Source organism: Coturnix japonica, chromosome 2, assembly GCF_054131305.1.
Source record: "Coturnix japonica strain WE chromosome 2, WE-NBRP24, whole genome shotgun sequence".
Taxonomy (NCBI): domain Eukaryota; kingdom Metazoa; phylum Chordata; class Aves; order Galliformes; family Phasianidae; genus Coturnix; species Coturnix japonica.
Window position 1 is genome coordinate 133,778,240 of NC_140664.1, and position 12,689 is coordinate 133,790,928.

Here is a 12,689-nt window from a genome sequence, read left to right on the forward strand (position 1 = left end):
CTTCTAACACACAGAAATAATCTTTAGGAAAAGAGTGATATTGCAACTTTACAGCAAACCCTACGAAATCCATTCAAAAGAGACTAATATAACTAATATGGTTTTCATAGGAGAACAAACAGTGACTAACTGCTGAGTTAGGGCCAACACTGTGCATTCAGAGGTGAATTTAAAGCAGAAAAGAAATGCGTATCAATCTGATAAGTTACCTGTTTAAAAAGATACCTTTCTGATACCACAGTCTGCTGTGTAGTTGTGTTTGAGATGCACCTCTGTTAATCAGAAACTTTTCGTGGTCACAAAGAGGGAACTGCAGAGCAGGGGCTGAGCTGGGGAACGTCACACATTTGCTGGGACACAACAGGGTCTGGATTAATAAAGGGCAGTGGAGAAATGGTGATGTTTAATGCATTTCCTATATGGATTAATGGTAGCTGATTCACAGCACTGTGCTTCCCCAAAGACCACAAGTTCTGCTGAAAGGTTCTGCCCCGTGACCAAGAGGTTTAAAAATGAGTTTCAGTGTCAGCAGCACCAGGCAGAGATCAGAGAGACAGACTCATTCAGCGGGTCTGCAAGGCTCCTGTGCAGGCTGCGTCACTCTGGAGTCACTGCACTAAATCCAGCGGGGCTGGGAAGGTGTGAGTTGTGCTGGACCATGTGGGTGGTGCAGAGAGGCGCATGCAGATGTAGTGACTACCAGCTGCTATTGATGGTTGAGCGGCTGCCCACCCACAGAGCTGGTTTATCTATCATTTGGTGTTCTGTGATTTATTTAGTGGCCAGCTGTGATGTCTGTAAGATGTCATAGCAAAAGCTTCTCTTTTTTTCCCCCTGTTTTGTGCAATGAAATGTTTAAATCTATGGTATCCTGTGCCTTGTTCTGCACTGCCCTGAAGCAACTTGTGGGCTCCTGTAGGGGACCCAGTGGAGTTTTCTCCTTCCCTCTGCTGCCTATGGGGCAGGGTGGCTGTGTGCTGCTGCAGGGCAGTGTGCTGTAATGGATAGGCTCCCTGGCATTTCTGAAGGGGACAGCTTTCTGGCCCCAGTGAGGCTCATTGCTCTGCCCTTTAAAGGACACCATCCATTCCACAACAGATTGAATAACACATGCAAAAGGTGCAGTGTTGAAAGCGTTTCTTCCTTGTGTCCATCATGGAAAACCCTCTGCCTCACAGGCGGCTGCAGTGAACCTGGAGCTGCTACATGCACTGGTGTTGTGCCTCAAACCACTCCCTTTGGATGCTTTTGGCTTCACTGAGCTGCACAGGAGCTGCTCAGCCTCTGCCTTTCCACTCTCAAGACGTGTAGATTTGCATTGTAGAGGATGGAGCTGAGACCCATCCAGCAAGACAGTGCCAAAGGCTTGAGGCAGGCCTGGCTGCAGCCCTCAAGCAGTCCTGAGGGCTCCTTCCCTGTCAGTGTGCTGGCTGGGTATCATTTGGGTCTAAATTAGAGCTAATTTAGGTGTTAGCTTGCTGGAATTGGTCTCAGACCCCATACATACAAGTGCAAATGTGCATCCCTGCTACACCACTCTGTCCCAGAGAGAAGGGCTGGAACACGTCCCCAAGTTGCTGAGTTTTAGAATGACTTTAAAGCAGCTCTGAGGCTCAGCCCACGTGGAAATGTCTTCTCCTCTAGGTATGAAACCACAGAATCATTTAGCCTGGAAAAGGAGATCAAGATCACCAAGGCCAGCCATGAACCTGATCTCATCACTAAACCACGGCCCCTAGTGTCACATACAGGTGTCCCTCAAATACCTCCAGTTATGGAGACTCCACCACCTCCCTGGGCAGCCCATTCCAACTCCTGTTCACCGTCTCCATGAAGGAATTCTTCCCAACATCCAACCTAAACCTCCCTTTGTGCAGCTGCTGTAAAAGAACTGCATAAAACCCTAAAGTTGTGCTGCTCTTCACAAGCAGCTAAAACCATCAGGCATGAGAAGCTGAGACTGCTTTGGTTTGTTAATGATTTTCTCTCCTGGTTTTCATGCTCTGTTGAGCTGACAGGGATTTTAGATAATGTGCAGCCCTGGCTGATCAGTGCTGATTAATCTTGTACTGCAGAGAGCTCCGGGATGTGGAAGCTGTGAGATTTCTGTGTTTGGTTGTCAGGAAGAAGGAAAGCAATGACAAAACATGGTGAAATGCCTGAGACCTTATTTTTAAAGCCAGTTGCTGCCCTGTGCTGCTGTTTTCTGTAAATACTCATTCTGAAGCATTTGTGTCTGCAAGACCAGGCTGGACTCCCTTTGGGAGTGAGAGGAAAGGAGATACACTGAGGTTGAAGAGGAGAAACTGAGACAGAAGGGAGCCTGGTACTGACTGTGAGTGGGAGCAGATGCAGCATTAGCCCATTGCTGAAAGCAGATGATATCTATAGGTGCATGAATTCTGGTCACAGAATTGCAGGGCTTAGAGGGAACCTCAAGTGATCAAGTCCAGACCCCCACCCCCTTCCACTGCCCCCATCCCCACCCCGAAGCAGATTCCCTGCAGTAGTTTGCACAGGCAGGAGTCCAGACAGATCTTGAATATCTCCAGAGAAGAAGAATCCACAGCAGTTAATGATTTCCACACATGATCAAAACTGCACTCTCATCCTTTCTGCCTCCATTGGGAGAACTATGGTGCTCTTCCTTTGCTTCCTCCTACTTTTACTTTGCTATTTGTGGCTCTGACTCTCAGAAGAATAACTATACGAGAAGCCTGTTATCCCAGACTGACTTCTGCTGCAATTGCAATTGCAGGAGTGAAATCTAAAAGATGCTGTTAAGGCAGTTTGTTTGCTGGGCTTATGGGATCAGCAGGTCCCTGGAATTGCTGGGATTTGGCTGTTTTCCACTTTCAGCTTTATTCTTGTCCAACCTAAAAGCAGTTCAAGGACTCAGAGATGCCTTGAGAGGTGTGATTTAACACCTCAAAATCGTTGAAGCTGTTTTATTGTCATTACAGATTCATGCTGAAAGGTAAAGGCTTAGGTCTTGAGAGCAAAACACTGCTCCAGGAGCAAGGTTTGTGCAGCTGGCAGGAATTGGCTGGGCTGGAAAGGTCACACAGCCGTGCTTGGCTCAGGGACATAGCCCAGCACATTGGCACAGAGGAGTTCCCTTCTTAGCTTGTCCTTTCCCTGCTCCTCCTCGGATGAAGTTAGGGCGACTTAACTTGAAGAGGGATGATAGGATTAGCTGATATTAATTAAGAACATCCTGTTGATTCTTCAGAGTTTGTTCCAGGCATCGGAAAACAGCTGTTTCCCCAGGCTGTGTTCTCAGCAGGGGAACAAGGGGCCTTTTGAAATGCTCAGAGCTACAGTAACTGGATTGTTCCAACAGACGCTGCCCGTCTGGCCCTGTGGCTTTAGTTCAGTCCATACAAGATCCATAATGAAGCATAAGGGACTCCCCGGGCAAGGTGATGCTGCTGGGAGGAGCAGAGGACATGTGAGGTCTCTGCTGCTTTCTGCTGGCATCATGTGGTTGTGGCTTAGAGCATCACAGGCAGTGGGAGGAAGATGTAGTGAATCATAGAACCATAGAATCTCCCGAGTTGGAAGGGAACAATAAGGACCACCAAGAACAGCTCCCGGCTCTGAGCAGGAGCACCCAAAACTCAAACCCTGTGTCTGAGAGTGCTGTCCAAATGCTTCTTGAACTCCAGCAGCATTTAGACCTCAAGAGATGCCTGTCCTCTGGCATCCAACTGGGGTAAGAGGACACATTTCAGAGCAGAGAGCTCCTGGAGTGGGGTTCCCTTTAGAGAACATCAGTGGACATGTTTGCACAGACTGGGGAGGAGCTAAGAGACATCTGCAGTGAATGAGCTAAGAGTTAGTCTATAGCAGTAGAGTCTGTTGAATTTCTGTTACGTAACATAGTTCAGTTCCATTTCAGTGCTTTTGTATAACTTTGTTTATCCTACACAAAATTGAAACTCTTCAAAATTATTGCATAGTGCACTAGAGACACTGAACAAGAAAGATTAGGACAAGAAACCAAATGAAGGGATGCAGGCAATGGAGAAATGAGCCAGCCTGGAAGTGTTCAAGGTCAGGTTGGATGGGCAGCCTGGTCTAGTATTGGATATGGAGGTTGGTGGCCCTGCATGTGGCAGGGGGCTGGAACTTGATAACCATTGGGTCCCAAGCAGTTCTATGATGACTCTATGATTCTACGGTCTGTTTCCAAGCAGATGGCAGCTAGTATTAAAGGCTAATTTCTGGCTGGTTGAAACAGATGAAGCATGGTCTGCTGACTCCAGGAGAGTCCTTAAGGCAGCCCTGAGCAGAGCAGTGCGTGGTACACTGAGCACTGCCCTGTGGGGTGACATCCCCACTGACCAGTTGGAGGAACCACAACAGGACTGCATCTGTATTAACAACCTGTAACTACAGCAGCTCCTCCTAACCCTAACCCTAACCCTAACCCTAACCCTAACCCTAACCCTAACCCTAACCCTAACCCTAACCCTAACCCTAAACCACCCTGACACTAAAAATGGATAGCTTTGGTCTCCAGTAGAGAAAACCAAAGGAAGTCAAAAGGGACAGTGATAGTGGAAGCTGGTGAGAGAGAGCACTAATCTCAGTCCTCAATTCTCTTCAATCTCAATGCATATTATTGCAAGGAAAAAGGTCAGATTATTTCTTATGATGTATTTTGGACATTTGCTGCTTTTACACCATCTGGGGATCTGCCCCATATTCTACACCTCTTCACTTGGTGCTCTTCTTAATCAGTTTTGGGGCTATGAAGAAATGGCACAGTAAAGTGAATAGAAACTTTCAGTGCTTTCCCAAACAGGAGGTATGGAGGTTTGAAAATAGAAATGTAATTCTTTAGAACAGAGTAAAATCATGTGTTGATTTTATTGGTGATGTGAAGCTCACAGGCTTCCCTGTGCTTGTTGTCACCACTGTCTGGGGACAGCAGGAATCCCCAGAGCCCTTGTCTGGCTTAAGGAAGTGAGAGCAAACAGATCATGGGCACTGAGCACATTGCCTCAAGGACCTGTGCATCCCCAGCTGGCCAAGTCTCCATGGAACAGGAGCTGAGGTTGGCTGTCAGATTTAGGCTTGTTTCCTTCCTTCCTAAAAGGGTCCCAGGCTTGTTTTGCAGTGTGGATAAGTCTGCACAGCGCTGCAAGCAGTGCAATTCTAGTTTGCTTCTTGCTCTTTACCTTCTTTCCTGGTAAGAGTCAGGCATCCAGCAGGTTAGATCCCGTCTCTGGTGTTGCAATACCTTGCAATAAACAGGCCACGTAGGTTTGGACTTGACCCTTTCTGCTTCTGAAAACAGCAGCCCGACCCCCCCTCCCCATCTCCTCCTCTCGCCCCAAATCCAAAGTAAACACTAAAAGAAGGGATCGACCTTATAAGCTGTTAAATACTCAGAGGTAGTTGGTGCTTCTGGAAATGAAATGTAATGTCTGACATTTCTTAATGTCTTGTTTCAAGGCCTTGTCTCAGACCTTTGGCTGCTTGGAGCCGAGCACTGGCACTTATGGGCTCACAGCTGCCTTGAAGACTGGGAGGTTTGGTTACTAACATGGGCAACTCTTTGTGTTGTTCACTCAGCTGTAGATCATGCGGTTTCTTTAACAGAATGATACTACACATTAATACTGTCTTACAAACAGTAGAAAATGGACTATTTTATGATAACTGTATTCAGGATTGCAATAAGGGCACCTCCTGTCTAGGAATAGGATACATGATTTCTTTGAAACTCATTTTCAGTTCAAACACAAGCATAGATGCAGCAGGTCAGGCCAACCATCCATCCCGATCAGTCTCTTTGTAATACAAATACATGGAGGAGTATGAGAGCAGGACAGGAATTTGAGGTGCTTTCTTGATACACTCTCCCATCCTCCTGCACTTTGTGGCTCATGTCCTGATCTAGAGCAGCTGTTTTGTAGCCCTGATGAGTTTTTCTTCCATGACCTTATGCAATTGCTTTTCAAAACCAAACTTGTAGTACCAGTTCTGCAGCTGAAGAACATGTATCAGGAATATCCCCTTACATTTGTTTTGAGCCTTCCATGTGCCATTTTCCTTCCCTGTTTGCCATCTTTATCCCAATCCCCCCACTCATCTTTCCTAATCTGAAAATTAACCCCATATCTTCATACACCTTCTCAGTCTTCTCTGCAACTTTTGTAGTTCTTTGGAGTCCTCTTTGAGGCTGATCCTGCAGAATCCCATGGTTACCTATTGCAGTGCATGGCCTGGAGTCTTTCTGGACCTCTGCATTACAAAGGTGCCTTTGGGCAGAGCCCACAGCTGACAAGGCCCACCCATTTACCTCTGTAGACTGTCCGCTGTGGCACATAACCATAAGACTTCCCATCTGGCTGCTCACCTGAAAGCTTGGTCTTCGTGGGGTATTTTTTCTACAGAGAACGGGTACATTTGCAAGGTGAGATAAGCATATAAAGGCAAAAGCATTTCTCATCCCACTGATAGGATTAGGAAGGTAGCTTTGTAAGGGCTGTAATAAAGATGGTGAGGAATAGTTGGCTATTTGATAGATGGTAGAATGATAAACCTGGAAAAGCACTGTGATGTGTTTTATCTACCTGGAAGATTTCACTCAGTAACTGAATCAGCGAGGGCAGAGTTGAACCTCTGAAGACAAGTTCAGCTGTTCACACGGATGCCTATGGTAAAGTGAATCCCTAAAAAGCAGAGTTGTGTCCTTATTATTTCCTTGGCTCGTGTCCCGCTATCTAATCAGCCTTTGCACATGTCAGCAGCACATCCAGAATAAGAAAGTGCCGTGTGGAGTGTGTGAACTGGAATTAGAGGTGTGATAATGAGCCAGACCGTGTGAGACAATGGAAAGGCTGCACGGCATTTGCATTCCTCTAGCCGAAGAAATGATGTATGTGCAAATGAGTCGGGTTTTGTTCTGTTTTCATCGATCAATCCCATTTGACTGCAAGGGGAGCCCCGCTTTGTGATCCCCACGCTGCCTCAAATACCCTAAATGGTTATTAACTCTGACTATTAATTCTGACTAGAGTTGCCAAGGTGCAAGGAGGGAAAGCAAGAGGCTGACGATGCAGAGGGGAGATGTGATGTGCAGAGTGGATACAAGAGAGGTTAGAAGTGATGGGCAGGACAAGATCAGCATCTGAATGCCAAACTTACTCCCAGCCCTGGGTGGCACCCATATCTCCATGCCTGTGGGAGGAGAACACTTCCAAACCTACCCCAGCTGAGCCCTGTGTGCTCTGAGGTGCCAGAGTTCCTCTGGGCTGAGCTGGCAGCTGGAAGAGAAGGATCTAAGACACAAGAGCTTGAATCCCTGCGGTGTAAAGGTCTGAGGAACACACAGCGGAGAGGCAAGAACAGAACGCTGGCTGGTAGATTGGAAATGGGAACTCGCATGGAAATCCTGGATGTACCCCATTATGTACCAGTAAAAGGAACATATCAGGATAAGGAGATGCAGGGGAAGCTGATTATGTTCTTTGCAATAATATCCTTTTCAAAGACACTGAGGAAATGCCTTCTCGTGAACCAGAAAGGTGAGATGAGAAACGCAGCAAAGCACTGACACAGGAACAGGTCCCAGCTCTGTGTGTGCTCTGGTGTTCTGAAGGATCTGAGAATGAAATAACTGGATTATATTAAAACGTATTATTTTGCAGGGAAATGATAGGATGATGCCCTGCTTTCCTCCGTGCCCTCAGTCTCCTAAGACCTCACTTGAACCTTCTGCAAAGGCTTGACAAAAGAAATCTGACTGATGTGGTTTTAAAAGCCGCTGTGAGAGGCTGTGCAGGAAAATGAGTTGTTACAAGAAGAGGAATTACTGTAGCAGATGCAAATTGGGGCTGTCTTCGCTGCGCTGCTGGATTGCGTTTCACCCCAGCTGACTCCTGCTCACACGCGGGAGTTTCTGACAAGGTTCTCAGATGCCTTAAGGCTGCTCTGTGGCTGAGAGGGGATTTGATCCAGGTTTATAAATACTTGAGGTGTGGGAGCCATAGTGGTGAGGCTGGTCTCTTTTCAGTAGTGCGTGGGGATAGGACCAGGGGTAATGGGATGAAAGTACAGCATAGGAAGTTCTGCACGAATGTGTGCAAGAACTTCTTTACAGTGAGGGTGACGGAGCACTCGAACAGGCTGCCCAGGGAGGTGGTGGAGTCTCCTTCTCTGGAGATATTTAAGACCCGCCTGGACGCCAAGCTGTGCGACGTGGTGTAGGGAGCCTGCTTTGGCAGGGGGGTTGGACTCGATGATCTCTAGAGGTCCCTGCCAACCCCTACAATTCTGTGATTCTGTAATGTGCTGTGGTCTGCTTACAGAGGGGGAGCAATAGCATGTTCAGGATTTATTTCACCTTTTTACTGAAGAGAGTAATCCTGAACCACAGGGAGATAATGAAATTTGGCCAGGATGGAATCGGCATCAAAGTAGAAGTGGAATTTGATGTCCTTGCCAAAAGCTCACCCCAAGACTTGCTATTTCAGACTGCACTTCTCTGCTGAAGCAGATATGGTGACGATATCTGCATGCTGGCTCGTACTGGACAGTGTGGTTTATGTGGAACCATGTACATCAGCATTGCTGGTGTAGTTTTGTTTTGCACATTTGCATCATATGGCTCACCTGCCCTGCTGAGATGCATGAAGACGGGACAAGCTTTGCCTTCTGCTTGGGTTGCAGCCACGTAGCACAGGGGCTGGTTTGCCCTCAGATGCTTTCAGCCATGTCGGTGTCTTTCAGTTTGCATACCCACGGGCAGCATTCTGTGCTCAGTTATCCCCACCCACACAACTCCCATCAGTGCACATTTCACGTGGCCACTTGCATCTGCAGAGGGTTTTGCATATTTTATTCCAGTTTCAATAGCTGGGTGACAGGTAGAGGGACAAAGGATGACCTGCTGCTGAACGGGGGCTCAGTTACTTGAGCTGATTATCCCAGATCATTTCAGAGGAGAGATATGCCATCATTTTGAAACAACTGAAGAATCTGGAACAGGCTCCCCAGGGAAGTGGCTGTGGCTCCAAGACTGTCAGTTTCAGACTCATTGCTCTTTGTGAGTTCCTTCCAACATGGGACATGCCATGTCTCTTTGATTTGGATGTTCTAGGTGCTGACGCAGACGTGTTGTTGTTGTGCTGTGGGCTTCACGGGGTTAACTCTAGGTAATGCCTTGTCTGAGGCTCTATAGAGGGACTTGAGAGCTCTTCCCAGGCCAAGCAATGAATAACCACATCCCACAAACAGCCTCTGTGAGGGATCTGAAGCTTCTGAGAAGCTGCTGGGGCACTCAGAGGCCAGGAGCAGCACCTGGACCACCTCATGGAGGCTGGGCAGAACTTCAACCAGTTCTCTTCCTTGCTCTTAAAAGCTCATTGGTAATAGCTGTTAATATTGCATCCCTTTTGTTTCAGGAGGAGATTTTGAGCAGCGGAGTGGAAGAACGCTGCCATTAGAGTTACTGAGGAAGATAAAGCAGAAAAATAATGATGGCTCCCTTCAAATGAGAAAGATTGCCAACACCACAATGAGCTCACACCCTTGTTTATCCTCTTTTGGATGCTAAGTCATAGAGACCATCCCTACTCAGCCAGCCAGAAAGGACATTTGTCTAGGAAGGAAGTAGCAGCAAAAGCTCACCTACCCCTTCGGATTTCATGTTCAGCCCATCCTGGAGAGATGAGCCCACAGGGTTTTTTAGGGTATTTCACAGTTAAAGGGACAACTTGGAGTCCAGACATCAGGGTACAAAATCTGGCTCTGGTTCTGCAGTGGTTTCAAATCTCCCACATTCATTTTGTGGGGGTTTTCCCACTTTAAAGCTCTTTCTCTTTCTGAGGCCACAGAAGCAAAGGGGAAAACCAGCAGGCTTATGTTTGGGAAACAGGTCAACAGTCTTGCTCAATGTGGGTAAGCAAACTGTGAAATCCTGTTTCTCTGTACTGGTTTTTGGCCATGTCAGCAGGGAGAGAGGTCAGCAAGAGCAGAGAAATTCAGGCAATGGTTAGGATTCCCCTACCTGGTCTGGGCCTTACTGTATGATGCTTACAATGAGAGAGGGGAAATGAAGACTTAAGGTTTTGTTCTTATTATGTACAACATAATTCTGTTAACTTAATCCCAAATCTTCACCTGAGTAGCACTGATGAAAAATGAATCATCTAGAGCAGAACTTAGCTTTATACTCACTTTATTTTGACTGTACATGCAGAGCTTTGGGCGTGTTGCTCCTGTTCTTCACTTTGCAGCATCCAAGAAGGGGAGCAGAGCTCTGTGGGATGCCAGTGCTTGAATTGGTGTTTAGATTGAAATTGAATCAGTGTGTAAAACACACTGAGAACATGGGGAGCCCAAGAGCAGCTCATGTAGACCTCTTTGGCAGCCATGGCCGTGTTCAGGCCCAGTGTTCTTCCCTTCTGCCTGAGGTGGGCACACACAGCCCCAGCTCTACTCCTGGGTGGTAGCCTTGGCTTATACACATATCAACAACCTTGTGTGCATCCCCAGGGGGAGTTTTATAGAGAACTGTTGGACGAGGGCAGCAGCTCAGTGTGGAAACTACAGAAGTCTCCACGTGCAGTTCCAGACCCACACATGGAGGTGGGGAAAGGCCCAGCAGCTGCCAGCAGCACAGCCATGAAAATCCCCCAGGGGTGGGCTGCAGTATAGGGAGATAGAAACAGCTTGAGCCTCAAATAATGCTTTGTTTTTGATATGGGTATGTCTTACAGTTGCTAATGCGTGGAAGAAAGGTTTTGTGGCATTTCAATACAATTCAATCTATCTACTGCAGTGCTGAGCAGGGTAGCTCTGTGCTCCTGTATGAGAACTGGAGGGCTGGGCTGCCACTGGGGAGCTCCAGGAATGCTGGAAAGAGCCTGACTCAAATCCAAGGGGAATGGAATTACAGAAGGTGGAAAGAGGCTCAGATTTGAAAGCTCCTGAAAGTGAGAAAGCTCTGAATCATGGCATCACAGAATGGTTTGGTTGGAAGGGACCTTAAAGCTCATCCAGTTCCAGCCTCCTGCCATGGACAAAGACATCTCCACCAGCTCAGGCTGCCCAGGGCCCCATCCAGCCTGGCCCTGAGCACCTCCAGGGATGGGGCATCCACAGCTCTCTGAACAGCTGCGCTGGGGCCTCACTGCCTTCAGCACAAAGAATTTCTTCCCTGTACTTTATCTGGATCTACCCCCTTTTTGTTTAAAGCTATTACCCTTTATCCTATAATTACATTCCCTGATAGAGTCCCTACACAGCTTTCTTTTGTTTCACTTTGGATGCTGGAAGGCCACCATGAGGTCTCCTCAGAGCCTTCTTTTCTCCAGCCTGTACAACCACAGCCCTCTCAACCTGTATCCATAGGAGAGGTGCTCCAGCCCTCTGAGCATCCTCGAGGCCTCCTCTGGCCCTGCCTGCCTTTAAGGAAAAGCAGAACAAAGCCATTAGCTACATTACACACTAGTGACGTACCATGCTGGAGCAGAGGAAGAAAGTCCATACAGGGACAAAACAGAGCATGTTACAAACAGTATTTTATACCCAGCCTCTGAGCCAGAGTGTATAAGGCACGGTTTGATAAACCAGGATGGGTAGGCTGCTATTTTTGCTTACATCTTATTACAGATTATGCTTTACATAATGGATGTTAATGCTACACTAGGTTTGAATCCAAAGGACAATGTGTAGCTCAAAGGATAGATTGCACCTGGGTTCTCAGGGGAAGGAGCTGCTCTGGGTAAGTCTAATGGATGCTCATTTCTGCAGAGCCCCACACACTCCACTGGTGAGGTCTTTCGTCTGCTGGGCTTTGTTTTACATTATTAATTAGCCACACTGTGCTTCCCAAGCACTTCAGACCCTTCTTAAGTTGCAATTTGATCAATTGATATGCAGTACACCACAGGTATAAATAACCCTATTGCATTAAAGTGACACTTTAAGTAGTTCTGTGGCCAGAGAATGCATCTAGGAAGAACTTCTCAGAGCCCGGTCATGACTCTGCGTTGCTTTAGAAATCCTCCACTACCAACTGCTTTGGTTTTGAAAAATGCCTGTTGTTCTGAGCAAATTGATTAGCACTTTTAAGAGGCAGCGCAGTACAAACATGCATTACTGGGTGCTTTAAGGCGGTTGTATTGGCAATAACTCTCCACAGAAAAGAAAGCTGCCGCTTGGAAGGGGTCTGTAGAGTGGTTAATCCCCATAGAAGAGCAGCTGGCTCCCTGCAAGGTCCTCGTTTCTTCTGCTGGTGTAAAAACATTTGTCTTCTGCCAGTTCGTTTGGGTGATTGTTTCCAGATCTAACCCTGAATTTGGCCTCTGTTCATCGGGATGAGGTTTGACAGATGACAGAGAGGGATCTTGGATTTTAAAGAGCTTTTGGATCCGCCTGAAAGTTCTACAGGAGAGTCCAGAGCTGAGTAAAGGAGGGACATAGCGGCCGTGACTGCCTGTAAATAAACATTCAAAGGCATTTCCTCACCTTTGTACACCCTGCTGTCAGATGGCTCCCCTGCTTTCCATCTACGTTTCTCCCGTCTTGGCTTCATTTCATTTAGAGAACCCCTCTGTGCCAATCAAACCACGTGGCTCCAGGCGCTGGGGGGGAAGCTGACAGCTCAGAGGAGAGGAAGGAGATCGAGGGAAAGGTTTTCCTGGATCACATTCTGGCATGTGACCGGG

At 47.3% G+C, this 12,689-nt stretch overlaps 1 protein-coding gene across 15 annotated transcripts in view; it reads left to right on the forward strand.

Moving 5' to 3' along the window:
• PRKAG2 (protein kinase AMP-activated non-catalytic subunit gamma 2) overlaps positions 1-12,689 on the forward strand; it is a 155,773-nt gene that overhangs the window by 90,090 nt on the left and 52,994 nt on the right. The gene's annotated exons all lie outside the window — the stretch shown is intronic.